The sequence below is a fragment of the Adiantum capillus-veneris genome, chromosome 3, assembly GCF_014529385.1.
Source record: "Adiantum capillus-veneris isolate H3 chromosome 3, ASM1452938v2, whole genome shotgun sequence".
Taxonomy (NCBI): domain Eukaryota; kingdom Viridiplantae; phylum Streptophyta; class Polypodiopsida; order Polypodiales; family Pteridaceae; genus Adiantum; species Adiantum capillus-veneris.
The window spans coordinates 112435746-112449599 of NC_140933.1; the positions used below are offsets into that span (position 1 = coordinate 112435746).

Below are 13854 nucleotides of genomic sequence, written 5' to 3' on the forward strand. Positions count from 1 at the left end.
GAGAATTGAGAAAGGGAGGCTAGGATGAGAGATGAAGAATGAGAGAAGTCGGAGAGTGTGAAGAAGTTCCAAGAGAGTTCACAAGACATGAGAAGAGATAAGTTGAGAGGGTGTAAAAACCAAGAGCCGGGATAGTCTAAACTCTGAAGAGAAGATGGCCTTCCCAACGGATGTGGTTTGTCAAAGCATGGAGACGCATGGATGCTGAGCCCCTTGGCTATAGCAAAGGCCGAAGCTGACGCTACAAGCTATGCAATGTGATGCCTCTTTTTGCTCCTTTGAACAATTGAAATCCAAGCCGAGACTCTTTGGATGAGTTTTCACAAGTTAGGGTGGCCTATTTTTGCACTAAAGCTCTCTTTTACAATCCTCGATCCAGCCCTAGATGATGTTTGATAAATGTGATGGAAAAGATCTATTTTCTTAAACATGCATATATTTTTGAGAGAGAATTCAAAGTGAAAGCAAAACTGGCGTATGCGAAGAGGCACCATCACTTATACTGCGGCTAGTCGCTGCTCCATTCCTCACACCGTGCAGGTGGTGACTTATTAAGGTCTTCAGTCATTCTTGAGCGCTTGTTGGCCACATGCAGCAGACTCTGAGCAACTGAGTCCCTGCACAAATAACATAAGGAAACTAATTAAGATTGCCATCCTTTCAATTAGAAAGCTGTCTGCATGCTTACTCGTGGAGCATATGCAAAACAGATGTCGTTTTGGGTGTGTCCATTTCTAGAAAAGACATGTCGAACACGTGCATATGTGCATAGGACATGCGCTGCATAGGCAAAACCGATGTCATTTTGGGTGTGTCCATGTCTAGAAAAGACCGCAAATAATTATAATCACGTACTAGCGCATGTCTTGCAAAGCAAACCTTGCAACAAACTGATAGTTCTAATTGAAACAAGTTCTGATCTACAACAAGGATCACTGCATTTGAAGGCAACATACCGCTCTGCAAACAGAGAAGCGGGTCCATCGTATGCATGTTTATCATGCCCCCCCAGCACCAGAATTTTGAGAGACAGATACCTCCGAAGACGCAAATTCCACAATCTTTTCCATCACATTTGAATTTCCAATAACTACCCTCTGTGTCATTGCTATCTATTGCACATGCATATTCAAAAATAAGCACCTCTTCTCCAATTCATGATCACGAGTAAAAAGAGCAGAAACTAAAAAGATATACGACAGACAAAGTAAGTTGGAAACAGCTTTCTTCATACATAAACATCTCATCTGCAGCAAGCGAATGTATGGAACTTACCTAACGTGGATGATTCTTACATAGATGAGGCAAAAGGGCGATCCACTTGTCATCCGTGGCACGAAGAATGGAAATGGAAATCTGTTTTCTTCTAATAGGAATGGCTTGTGGACTACTAGTCTAACCTTATCAAGCCATTGGAGGCTAACTTATTGTTGATAAGTTCATTTTTACTGCTTGGCAAGTTTTCATGCTTTCCAGCCTGTCCATGCTGTAAGCTTAGTGCACTGAAGGTGGTGTGCGGCGAGCCGCTGGCCCTTATATCCAATGGCTGGCGTGACTGTCGAATCTCTTTTATAGCAACCTTTGGACACCCTGTAGCAATGTTTAATCTCTGCAACACATGGCCTTAACACTAATTAGGTATATAGATACGTAATACAATATGGAAAGTACGAAAAGAAACGTTGTACGGTACAAAGCAACAACTTGCACCCATGAAATACGTGAAGTACTAAACAAGATTTATGTTTAACTTGTATGTGTGTGCACCTTTCTGTGTATAATGCACATTTCCTGGCATATTTTCATAGCATGCAAACTTTGAATTTAGAAGTCACGAGTTTCGAACAACACTTGAAGTCAAGCAATTGAAGTAAAAACAACAAGTTCGTTAGAATTGGATGACCAGTGCTGTTAAAATAGAATTTAACGTCTTGATCCATAAACTCACGAAATTTATGCAACCTTGAATCAACACAAAGACCCCCACTCTTTCAAGCATATTCCATAAACTAAAGTGGCAAAACCTCAGTGTTCGGGAAAAATTATTTTTCGTAACATACAAAATTCTTTTCCTTGAGTCATGCCAAGAGGAAATTTTAGAAAATTAGGGGTATTTTTTGATTTTTACGCTATTTTTCTCTATTTTGGGGCGGAATTTCTCCTTTTACCTTTGCCCTCAACCGGCATTTTTTAAATTGGAAACGGCATGGTATTAAGCTGAGACATATTTTTCTCGGACACTGCAAAACCTGCACGCTGCGACATCGAGCACATGGCACCAAAATAAGATTTTGAGATGTCTTGACACTTGTTGATTTGAAGTATTCCTGCTTTGGAAAAGTACTACCATGCTGACTAACCCTGGTATGTGCAGCTTAAAAGCTTCACTCCTAAACTTAAATGCAGGCAACTTGTTGCAATCCGCGGTCACCTGAGAGTCCCAAAATACCTCTTAGAATGGCTGTAATATGAAGCACAAGACTTGAGCAGCACAGATGTCAAATACCTTCTCTTTAATCTCCTGAAGTTGCTCAAGAAATAGCTCCTCCTGCCATAGAAAAACAAAGAAAAACTAGTGCGGATCCCGTCGATTAACTATGTATGACATGAGGAAAATAAATAAAAAGTAGTGCTCGTCGACCAAGACAGCCTGCTTACCTTCTTAGCACGAATGCGTCTTAAGCTGTCATGCATTTGCTGCTCCAAACGGATAAGGTCTCGAGACGACAGCCGTTCCAGATCATCACCAATGAAGATACTGAAAGGGAAGAGGTTTGTCAAAACATGCCATAGATAAGCTTTGCCAATAGCTAGTATTACTTCCAATCTTAGACCTACCTCTGCAAACTTTCGAGCTTCTCCGTGAATTGGGTCACCCTGTCTGCATTGCCATTGCCATTGCCGTGCTATATGTGTATGTACATTGATAATTATCACCAAAGTGAACACCATGAACAGGCAGAAAGAATGTCAAGTACTGATGGTAGAGCAGTCGGTGTTGTTAAAAATTGCATTGCAGGACTCATTTCTCTAGCCTTGCAGCTGCCGACCAGCTGAATCAAATGTATAGGCTACAACTTCAAACGTTTTAACCCCTCTCTCTCTCTCTATTTTTTTTGGAAAGACTCTTTCTTATACTACATTTTTATATTATACATCTCTCTCCCTCTCTCTCTCTCTCTCTCTCTCTCTCTCTCACTCACACACACACACACACACACACACACACACACACAAACCTTAACTTGTCTTCTAAGGAAGAACTCATGGAATTTTCTAGATCATCTAACCATAAATCATATGCACTTACTTCTTGAGACATTCAAGAAGAACTGTCGATCTTACTGAGTAATAAAAAGACCTCACATATACACGACTCAATCTTATGACCATGACCAATGATCCCAAGGTAATCACTTTTCGAAGTGTTTATCATATCAAATAGACTAACTAGAAAAGATTATTTATAATCCAAAAACCGTATGGTGGACACCAAGTTGTCTGACTTAACCAAACAAACAAGTTTCTTCATAGTTGTCAAAGAATACATTGTACATTTTATGCATGCATTACAAGGGTTAGGGGTTTAACACACACCCATAGTGTAAATATAGCATATATCTAGGCGTATAGAAGAGATGCTAAACATTTTACACAAACCCAAAATCAAGACCCATAACAAAGCACCAAGAGGTATTGAGCTAAGAGTACTCTGCATGTAGGACGTGTATGTATATATTTGAAAAGATTGTTGCAATTTGATTGCATTGGTAAGATGAATGTTTGCAACCTTGCATCTTCGGTTGTACTAATACACCGTTCTTTATATGCATCTCGATAAAAGTCTGTGTGAAACCTAGAACGACAATGAGACGGCTAGTACTATATCTAGATGAATCCAATGTGAAATGTTGGACAAAGATGTATGGTTCAATGTGTGAGATAGTAAGTCGCATCTTGTGTATGCGCTATGGTGCATACGTCATGTAAGTGTAGTGTCTAATATGTATGGTGTAGAGCATGCCTACACGGGTCAATGTCTACTATCCTTTGTGTAAGTGTAGTGTCTGATGTAGAGCATGCTTGCATGGATCAATGTCTACTATCCTTTGTTTTGTGTGTCTTTCAACAAGTATAATCAAGGATGATTGTTCTTTCTTGTCGCCCCGAGAAAGGAGGGCCGGGGGGAGGAGGGGGGTTCCACAAAGTGTGGGATGTGAATGTGTACGCATTGTCATTTGATGATGCGGAAATATATACGGATGAATGGAAAGAGTTGACAATTGAACCCCTAGGTTCTATATAGGACAAGATAGGGTGCTAGTTGTCGTTAGAAAGAAAGAAAATGTTTATTATCGTCTTCCAAAATGACGAACTTGACATATGAGAAAAATCAGTGCACATGTGAGCATGTCCCCTATTATCCCCAAAAAGGAAAAGTTGAAATCGTAGGCTGGTGCTAGGACTCCGTGCGGGCAGTTGGTCTATGACCATGACGGATGGCTCTATTGATAGGGGATCATAAACAAGACTATATGCATAGGGTATACATGCATCACATGCAACCTAGTTAGCACCATCTTGGGGGTGTAGTATGACGTCCATCAAAGAGGGCGGTAAAACATCTACCTAGAAAATATACCTTAATTTAATCTGAGTTGGCATGTGCTTTGTGGTCTCTCAATGATACTATCCTTTGATCTTTGTTCATGTCTCGCAAGTAGAGATGGGGCATCCAAAAACTACGTGCCCTCCATATTTCATCAGCCTTGAATGTATCGACTCTATGGAGAGTGACCATTTGCTATTTTAGGGCTAGGTAGAGTGTATCTCTAAAACAATACATTGATATGTGGCTAATGCCCCCTACCTAGTGCTCTATGGGCCTAAAGAGAGATTTCTTTGAGTCACTCAATGTCCAATGTGTTCATTGATCTGTTGACTCTAAAATCTGATGGAGTGAGAACTACTCTCAAAACAATGTGGGGTCTCTCTCCCTAAAGGCGTGCAGGCCATATAGCCGCATACATAATGCTCCTCACTCTCCACCTTCCCCCACCCCTCACCATCCACCTTTGTGGATATCCTCTTGACTCTAGAGATCCCAGCAACTATGTTCAGCTTTGTACCAAGGCGATGTGACATAACCCTTAGCTGGTAAATTGTCACCCTAGAACCGTGTGGTAAGAAGCCCTCCCTGTATCTGTGTCTCTCTATGTTGCATCTTATCTTATGTATATGCTATCCACTTTCGTAAAACATGTATCAAGATTGTCTTTGCGCTACAAGACTTCTGACTTATTATCAACCATAGAAAAGGAAATGGACCGTTTTAATAGCACCCAAGAGGATCATGACTCTTTAGCTAGCTTAGACATTTGAAGCTTGCCATATCAACAAGGAGGCCATAGAAGGAGGAATCTTGGTAGGGTAAAGGGGCCATATTAAGGACCTTTATCGAGTTGTGGAGTACCATTTCTCTATGATGCCTCATTTCAAGCATGGAGGGACGCGTTTGATAGCGATAGTCAAGAGCAACATGCAACATCAATCTCAAAGCTATCAGTACTCCACATGCCGAGATTGGCTCTGTTCTTGAGAGTTTCATGTACAAAAACGAGGGTCCAATTTCACAAGTGACCCAGGTGAGTTAAAGAATGTTGCTGCCAACGCGACTTGAGCCTACATCTGACGGCCATGATGTAGCTTCAGCTAAGCTAACCGCAAAAGCGCTCGCTACTGGATGTCCTAATTCTGGTCCCCATTGGTTTTATTTATTGGGGTCTCCTTGTCCACACGGTGGCCCCCATCCCATGACTGGCCCCTTTACCCTACAATTTTAGGGATCATGATCCTAAGTTCTATCTTTGAAGAAGCCAAGATATTCATTTATCCTTTCACTAATGGTGGTTACAAATCTTACCCTTTCTGACATAAAATAGAAGGTTCTATTGTTAGGACATTGCACATATTGGTTCTATTCTTTATCTGGGATCCTGGAGGACACTGGCACTATTGCGGGAGCGACTCTCACCACCCATAAAGTGCATGTAACAAAACCTAGATCAACATAATGTCAATCGAGGACACAGATGACACGATAGGCACACGGAGGAAATCTCTTTAGCTTGTCAGGCTCAGACCATCCTACACATACAACACTCAGGAAGGCCAACTAAACCACAACCTAGAGTTTAACTTCTCTCAACTACACCACCTATCCAGATACACACAAACGGAAGGAAACCCTTCAAATCATACCAGAATCGTACGAAACTTAAGGAACACCATCCCCTCACTAGGATACACCTATCCCTAAGCCTCTAAACTCCAAACCCTAGCTTTAGACCCATCTGCAAAAAACACGTATAAAGACAGAGCAGAATTCTGAAAGTGAAATCTATGAGTATCTATGTGTAGCTTATGTCGCCACGATTCTAATGACTACTTGCAGGCAGAAAACAGACATCATTTGATATACTTATGGCCACAAGTAGCTCGTAGATGCGCGAGCGCGTATGCTCCGTTCCGCGAGGAATGCTTGGCGTTGTCACGTAGCTCTTGTTGGGGCTACTACAATGGTGTAGTCGGATCTCCAATGTGATGAACGAGCGGGGAGTAGCACCAGAATGAAGCTCACACTCTCTCTTCCTCTCTTACACACAGTCGACGGCAGCGCTAAACTTATGATTATGATAAAAGTTTTTTACAAAAGTGACCTAGGTACCTCATATACTAAGGCTACCTTAGGTTAACCAAAAATAGAGCTCAAGGGGTCAAATGGATTGGTATTTACAATCTGGAAGTTCCATTGCACCCCGACTTCTACAACTAGACTAGCTACTTATTACAAATGATGTTTTTAACCATAATCCGTAGCATTTCATAACTCTGAAAGAATAAGGCTTTGTTGAGTTATGTCGTGTTGTTGACCCGCCGTCAACACTGCCCCCCTCCGCGATCATGTCGTCCCTGACATGACCTGGTTGTCGATGCTGGTGCGGTCTTTGTTGTCGTTTTGCTGATGAAGAAAGTATAGGTTGTAGCCTTTGCATGAGCTCATCCTATTCGCCCAAGATGTACATAGTCTTTACAGGATTTAGGAAAATCATAATTGATGACGAACATCTACCAAGTTTGTGTCGTTCTCAATTTGAGAAACAACTTCTACAATCTGTAGAATTGAGTGATTGGCTTTCAGATCTAGTGAGCCAATGACTACTTAGTAAGGATTCTGTAGAAAGTGTCTGGCTAAACCTTCAACTTCTTTAGGCCAAGTTGCACTTCAATGCAAACTCTGTCTATCAGGCCGAATGTGGTAGATAATTTTTCTGATTTGAGGTTCAAAACCGATGTCTAGCATTCGATTCACCTCATTAAGGACAATCTTTTGAGATCCTCTGATTACTTCTGTGGTTGCTCTTTTGAAGTGACTCCTTTGTTCTTGCATCAAGGTGATTAAAGCCGCATTTGCCATTGTTAGCTTTTGTGTGATGTGAAAATCATTATACTGCTTCTACTTGATACATGACTTAATTAAAGCCCGACAAACCCCAATTAATTCCCCAAGTTAGTAACTTGCTTCAAAAGGGCTTTATCTGACATCATTGGTGATCAATGAGCTATCATTGTCCCTTTGTCACCAAAATTCATATACATGATGTACAAGGTATTTAGATGGCTATCATGGCTTCAACTTTGAAAAAATTGCATCTTTGGCTATCTCTCTTTTTTTTAAAAAAAAAACCCTTACCTTGTACTCTCTATGCATAGCCTCCTAATAGGTTTGGCTTGATTTGGACTTGAATTTTACTTTCTAAGCTCACGTTTTGGATTTCAGTCTCAAAAATGATTGATGGGCATCTTTGGAATCTTCTGGCTACCAAACACATGTAGTCCCTTTTGTTTGTTAGGCTTCATTAAGTCACATACAAGATAGAAGATTTATAGTATAAAGATCTACTTCTTGTATACAGCCTTGTGGTCGCATGAAGTGGTTGATAGGCAACTTTACACTTGAAAGGTGCTTTTGTTTAGTCGCATCTCTAACTTCCTTTGTCCTTGTAGTCCATCCCGGATTTTTATGACCATTCTCAATCATTTTTGACCTCATGTTGTTGTCAAAGTTTGATCAACATTCTTCTAACCTTTGACTTCTAGCCTTGTGGATATGGCTTTTGAGACATGCTTCGTGAAGTGTCGTCATTTTCTTGAACTTCCTTTGCTTTGTACTGCTCGACATTCCTTCATTCTTTTCTTCATCTAGATTATGGATTTTTTTTCCTGTTTTTTTCAAGAAAATCTCCCAAAACGACTAAATAAAACAAAAAATCAACTCAACTCAAAAAGCAAAATCATTCTAATAGATTCAAAACATTATGTACACTGCACAATGTCCTTAGGGCTCATATATGGCTTTTGTCCCCGTACTCCTCTTATAACTCTACTATGAGGGCATATTCTCTGAATTTTGTCAAAAAATCATCACAATCAAACACAAAAAATCAATATAACTCACAAAACATTGCCCTAATATTCATATATTAGGTCCGCATTTAGAATGCCTCCCCCCTCCTATTTGGAGTCCTCCTTGACGACAGGGTATCACCAAGGGTATGTGTTGTGCTTGGGCAATAAAAATTTATGCCTATGCAGGCCTTGTAATGTAGCTCTATATGCATACACAGTCAATGCATGGAAAATATTTATGTTGTGCAAGATGTGGGTATAAGAAATTTGCTTATTAACATTTGATGGCGAGGCTTCCTATTCAAAGCAATGTGATTTTTGTTGAAGCTCCTGTGTCGTTTGCTTGATGGAAGGTTGTAAAGCTTTTTTGAAGGCTTACTTATCTGTTTGATGATTCTTTGGAATCGAGCTAGCCTTATTTTTGGTTGTCGTATTTGGCATTGTTCCTTAGAGTGGGTTTTGGCTTGAAGTGATTGAAGTGCTCTCTTCTAACTATATTGTAACTGTAGGAGGAATTGAAAGAATTCAAGCAACGGTGTAGTACTAGCAATGTTTTTGGTTTCCTTTGGGACCCACTTTTTCATGATTACTAGCTGCTTCGTTGATGCTACTCCTTTGGGAACCCATACTTGTCCCTGCTTCGTTTGTGTTCAAAGAGACTTCTTTGGGATCCACCTTGTCTTTGTGTGAGTCCTTAGCGATCTTTGCTTCAACTCTTGTATTCTTGGTTGAGGACGAGATTCAGACTTTGGGAGTTGAGACTTTAGCTATTTTGAAATCCAAATGAACTCCTGACCTCTTTGTGCTTGAATCAACTTCTTTGAAACCCAAAGCTGCATTGCAGAAGCTTTCAACTTTGGGATTTGCTTAGCCGTTCTTGCAGACTTTGGTTGTTTTCCTTTTGGCGTTGGATCTCGTGATTTTTTGTTAGAGATCTTCGTCTTCTTGATCCATACCTGATTTTGGCCAATCTGGCTCTTTGGTTTTGGGTCAGACTTGTTGTTCTTTGCTCTTGGCCTTCCTTGGTTGTTACTGAAGCTGCTAGTGATCGTGATGACCTAAGTTGTTGGTAGGGGATGTCGTAAGAATCATCACAATCGCTGCTATCCTCAGCAAGGTTGCATTCTAGCACTCTTCCTTTGTGGTTTGACTGTTTATGGAAAGTTATTGTCTCTTTGCCCTTGGATTGTTGTTTCTGGGATGACTTTGGTATCCACTTGATTAGAGCGTTAATAGCTTGTTTACATGGCTGTGTTCTTCTAGGTTGAGTCTTTTCTTTTTGTATAGGAGCCACGTATGAGGGTTCTTATTACAGTTGCGTTTCCACTGCGGATTTTTGAATCCACATCTGATGCGCGTTATTCTTGTAGTGATGACATGGTTCTTGGGTTTTTGATCTGGACAATCATAAAACCTCATATTAGTTAAAGTTTTGTGCTTATCACCTGCTGGGTCATTCGAATTTCCATTGTCGGTATCTTCTTGAAGCTCCAAGTGTTCTATAGAGTCGTAGAACTCGTCTTCTTCTTTGTCTTCGTTTTCATGGATTACACTCACTGCAAAGTAAGGAATGACATCAAAGACATTTTCATCACAAAACTTCGTTGTTGGACTTTCTTGAATAGTGCACACATCTAGAGTAGCCAAGATGTGTTCCCATCCATGTTGAGCTCTAATTCTTCCTCAGGAAAGGGTTCTGGGATATAATCCTCATCTTCCATTTCCCTTTCTAGGATGCCTTCCTCTCGTGTTAAGCTTCCACATTGTGAAGCTCCACATATCCAGAGTACTTTAGGCTTTTCCAACCATGCTGGAAGTTCTGATCCTGTTACAGTAGAGGAATCAAACTCTTCCATAGGTGTTCTTGTCACATCCCTGTAGATATGGTCCTTCAAATTTACCCTTGTTGTGGCTTCCATATGTCTCAGGTAGATATGGTCATTGTCAGGCCAAGGGCTAGGCCAAGGGCTATAGGGCAGGGCGGCCCGACCCCTAGGGGAGTCAAGGACTTAGGCCAAGGGCCGAACTGAAGGTGTGGACAGGGGATCCGTTTAGGGAAAAGGGCCATGGGCTCTCCTATATTAGGTGGGCTGGAAGGAGGATCCGGTATTCAGTCTCCCTATGGTCTTTCACTGGTATCAAATCTCAAGGGGGAGGAACGAGAAGGAGGGTGGAGGGCATGGAAGCAAGGTCTCTTGCATAGAAGCAAGGTCTCTCTCTCTTTTTCTCTCTCTCCATTCATGAAAGCTCCGACAGCTCGCTCTTCCTTTTATGAGAAAGGCAAGGTCGTGGATGCATGGCCGTAGGTGCTCTCTCTCTCTCTCTCTCTCTCTCTCTCTCTCTCTCTCAGTCCCATGGCAGGTTTGGACAGAAAACAGGGGACGTGGGAGTGGTCCCTTGCATGGGGGTGGCGGTTTTAACAGAGAAGATGGCCACGGGGAAAACCTCCCTTGCATGAAAAAGACGACACGGTGGACCTGCACGGCGAGGCACCAAAAAGGAGCGCCATGGCATACTCTATACTTCGCGTTTCCTGGCTGAGGCCATTCGGAGTCGGCAGAAGACGGAGCCATGCCTTTTTCCCTGCATGCGCTGTCTGCAGCAACAGCCGCCATGGCCAAGGGTTTGCAGTTCCTACTTTACAAGATTCAATTTTATGTAGGGAGCCCTATTTTTGGGCACCCTCTCTCGTTAAGGGCTCCGGCCCATGGTGGCCTGACCACGCAAGCAAGTAGTGATGGCGACACCAATGATTGCAGCAAAGCGTACTCATGCTTCAAATTCTCCATCGATCCAGTCAATTACAATACACATTTTAAATCTGCAACATTGTGTACTCTTTACGAAGAAGAAAGTTATGGTTATAGCTTAATCGATCTTATATCCAGACGGCTGTGATCCAACATGGATTCATAGTAAGCTTGCATGGAGGGCCATGCAACATGCAAGATGTTGCATTGTGGCTACGACGACATGTTTTTGCTGTTCGACCTGGACTTCTAGGAGTCGGTAAGCAAGTCAACTTTAATGTTTTCAATTATAACTTCTTTGAATCTCGTAGATCTCTCTGCATTATGCGCACAATAAGCAAAGCATGGAGCAATTTGAGCATGTTCGATAAGTCTTGAACATTTTTTTATGCATGGCATGTGATATCTTAAATGGCTACGAGCATAGTCGTTGGCTAAATAAATTATGCTATCAAGGGTCTATAGTTATAGCTGTCAAATTCCCAGTTTTGGCTTGGAAATTTTTGATCCTCGGCAATGTTTGCTCCTCTGGTTCAGGCAAGGCTTGTGCCATACTGGTACAAGCAAGGCCTGTGGCATTTAAGGGGCCATTATTTGGCAAGGCCAACCACTGATTACACTGTCACGAAGTTGTAAACCAAGTTTGCTAGGACATGTCTCCTTGGCCAGTTGTTTGTCATTGTTGCAATCAGGCAACGACAGGATCTACCCATTCTCAACAAGCGTGATCCGACGAGTTTTCTACGATATTACGAGAGCACGGCTCCATCTACAGGATCTTCAGGAATACAATAAGCAAGCCAAGCAGGTACGAGGAACATCTCTTGCAAGTATTTTTTTGTTTTTCAACACATTGCACAATTCGACATGGTCGATTATCTCTTTTTCTATTCCATTGTCAATTGGCAAAAGTGTCTCTTAGCTAGGTGCACCAAAACTCCATGAGTATTTAGGTGACGCAAGGCTTCCCTTTGGTATTTTGCACGGTGATTTCCACAGTTTGGCAATGCTCTTTGCATACGGACTTGGGAAAACTTGCAGTGTGTTTGTCGGTTATTTCATTACGTACCAAATGGGTGTATAGGATACACAAGGGCGTTTATGCATGCGAACACTCTCTCTTTCAACGCAGATATGGCTATGAGCCGGTTTGGAAGGAGTTTTTTCTTCCATGTTTCATGACAACTGGTGGTAGTCGGACGACCAGGTTTGCCAAGGTTCGGGATTGTTTAACATGATTTTTGGTTGCTGCCAACACACACCAAAATTAAAAGGAAACTAAATCTAGGACTTTTTTCACAGGCAAAGTGCCATTTTTAAGTCATTTTTGTAAAGTCACGATCCCATACATGGTAAGTGGGTCACACTGTGGCTTGTGTTTTCTGTTACCTCTCTCGATGAGAGCGTTGTACAAGCAGATTGTTGCATGCTGATAGGATAAGCTGCAAATCGGGAATAAGATGTGTAAGAGCACATAGATTGGGCACACACTCTAGAAATTTAAGGAAAGGTCCTCAGCCCTGCATGTTCTTCTTCTCTCTCGTTCTCTCTCTCTCTCTCTCTCTCTCTCTCTCTCTCTCTCTTTGATACATGTTTTGCTTGTGAGTCATTTTGAGCCAAGGTACTCTAACTCTCAGCTAGAACTTGGCTAAGATGCCATTCACATTAGTCTTCATTGGTTCGTTGATTGAACACTAATTTCCATAAGGGCTATGAGCCACACACAGGCTGGCTAAGAGCCATTGTGAGATTTTGGGTAAGACCCAAGTGTTGGCATTCTTTGGGTGATTGTCCTCTAGTTTGAACAAACCTATCCAATGGATTACCCATCGACGTTCATGGGCAAGCTAGAGTCTTGCCATAACGGACGTCTTGGGTGTCATTTTGGCACTACATGTTTTTAGTGCGACGCTCATGTTGAGTTTTTGATAATCTTAAACTCACATCCACTGATCTATACCACGGCGTCTAGAGGCAACAAACAGTTGAGACAGCATGGCTATCCATAAGAGCTAGGCATTTCACTTGTATTGATATCCTGCTCTCTCTATAGCACTATGAGTGTCTATGGAAGCACAGTTTTGGGGTAAGACCCAGCGAGTGTTTACTCAATCATCCCATAGGCATTGAGGATAACAATTTGATCTATTCCCGTTATACTTTCAGGGAAATAGTTTCACAATCTACCATGCGGTAGCGGACAAATTCAACTTTTCAAGATGATTCCTCTCATTCGGTACACGATTGACTATGTTGGTTATCGTTACCTGCTAGTTGAGCAGTTTCTACAAAGGGTCTTACCAAGGGGTTTGACTATGTAGATTTTAACCAACGGGTTTGGATTGCGAAGGCAACACCCACGATTTCCAGTGCAATGTTGTTTGGTTTTTTCGTAGGTGGGCGACATGCTCCTCTGCATTTGAATCCGGGTAAGTGAACATTAAGTTCACATCTCCAAGTGCGCATCTATTGATTTGGTGTTATTCCATTTTTTAGTATGCTTTTCTTGGTTTTTTCAAGTCGTATAAATACACTTGAATGTTTTAGAGCCATGGCCAAGGGCATGCCAAAACAAAGTATTTTGGGCTGTAGTGTCCACTATACATTATGTTGTTATGAACCCACTTGTCGGGGT

General features: G+C 41.7%; 1 pseudogene; it reads right to left on the reverse strand.

Moving 5' to 3' along the window:
- Nucleotides 1-508: 508 nt before the first annotated feature.
- LOC147461497 (agamous-like MADS-box protein AGL19) overlaps nt 509-13854 on the reverse strand; it is an 83079-nt pseudogene continuing 69733 nt past the window's right edge.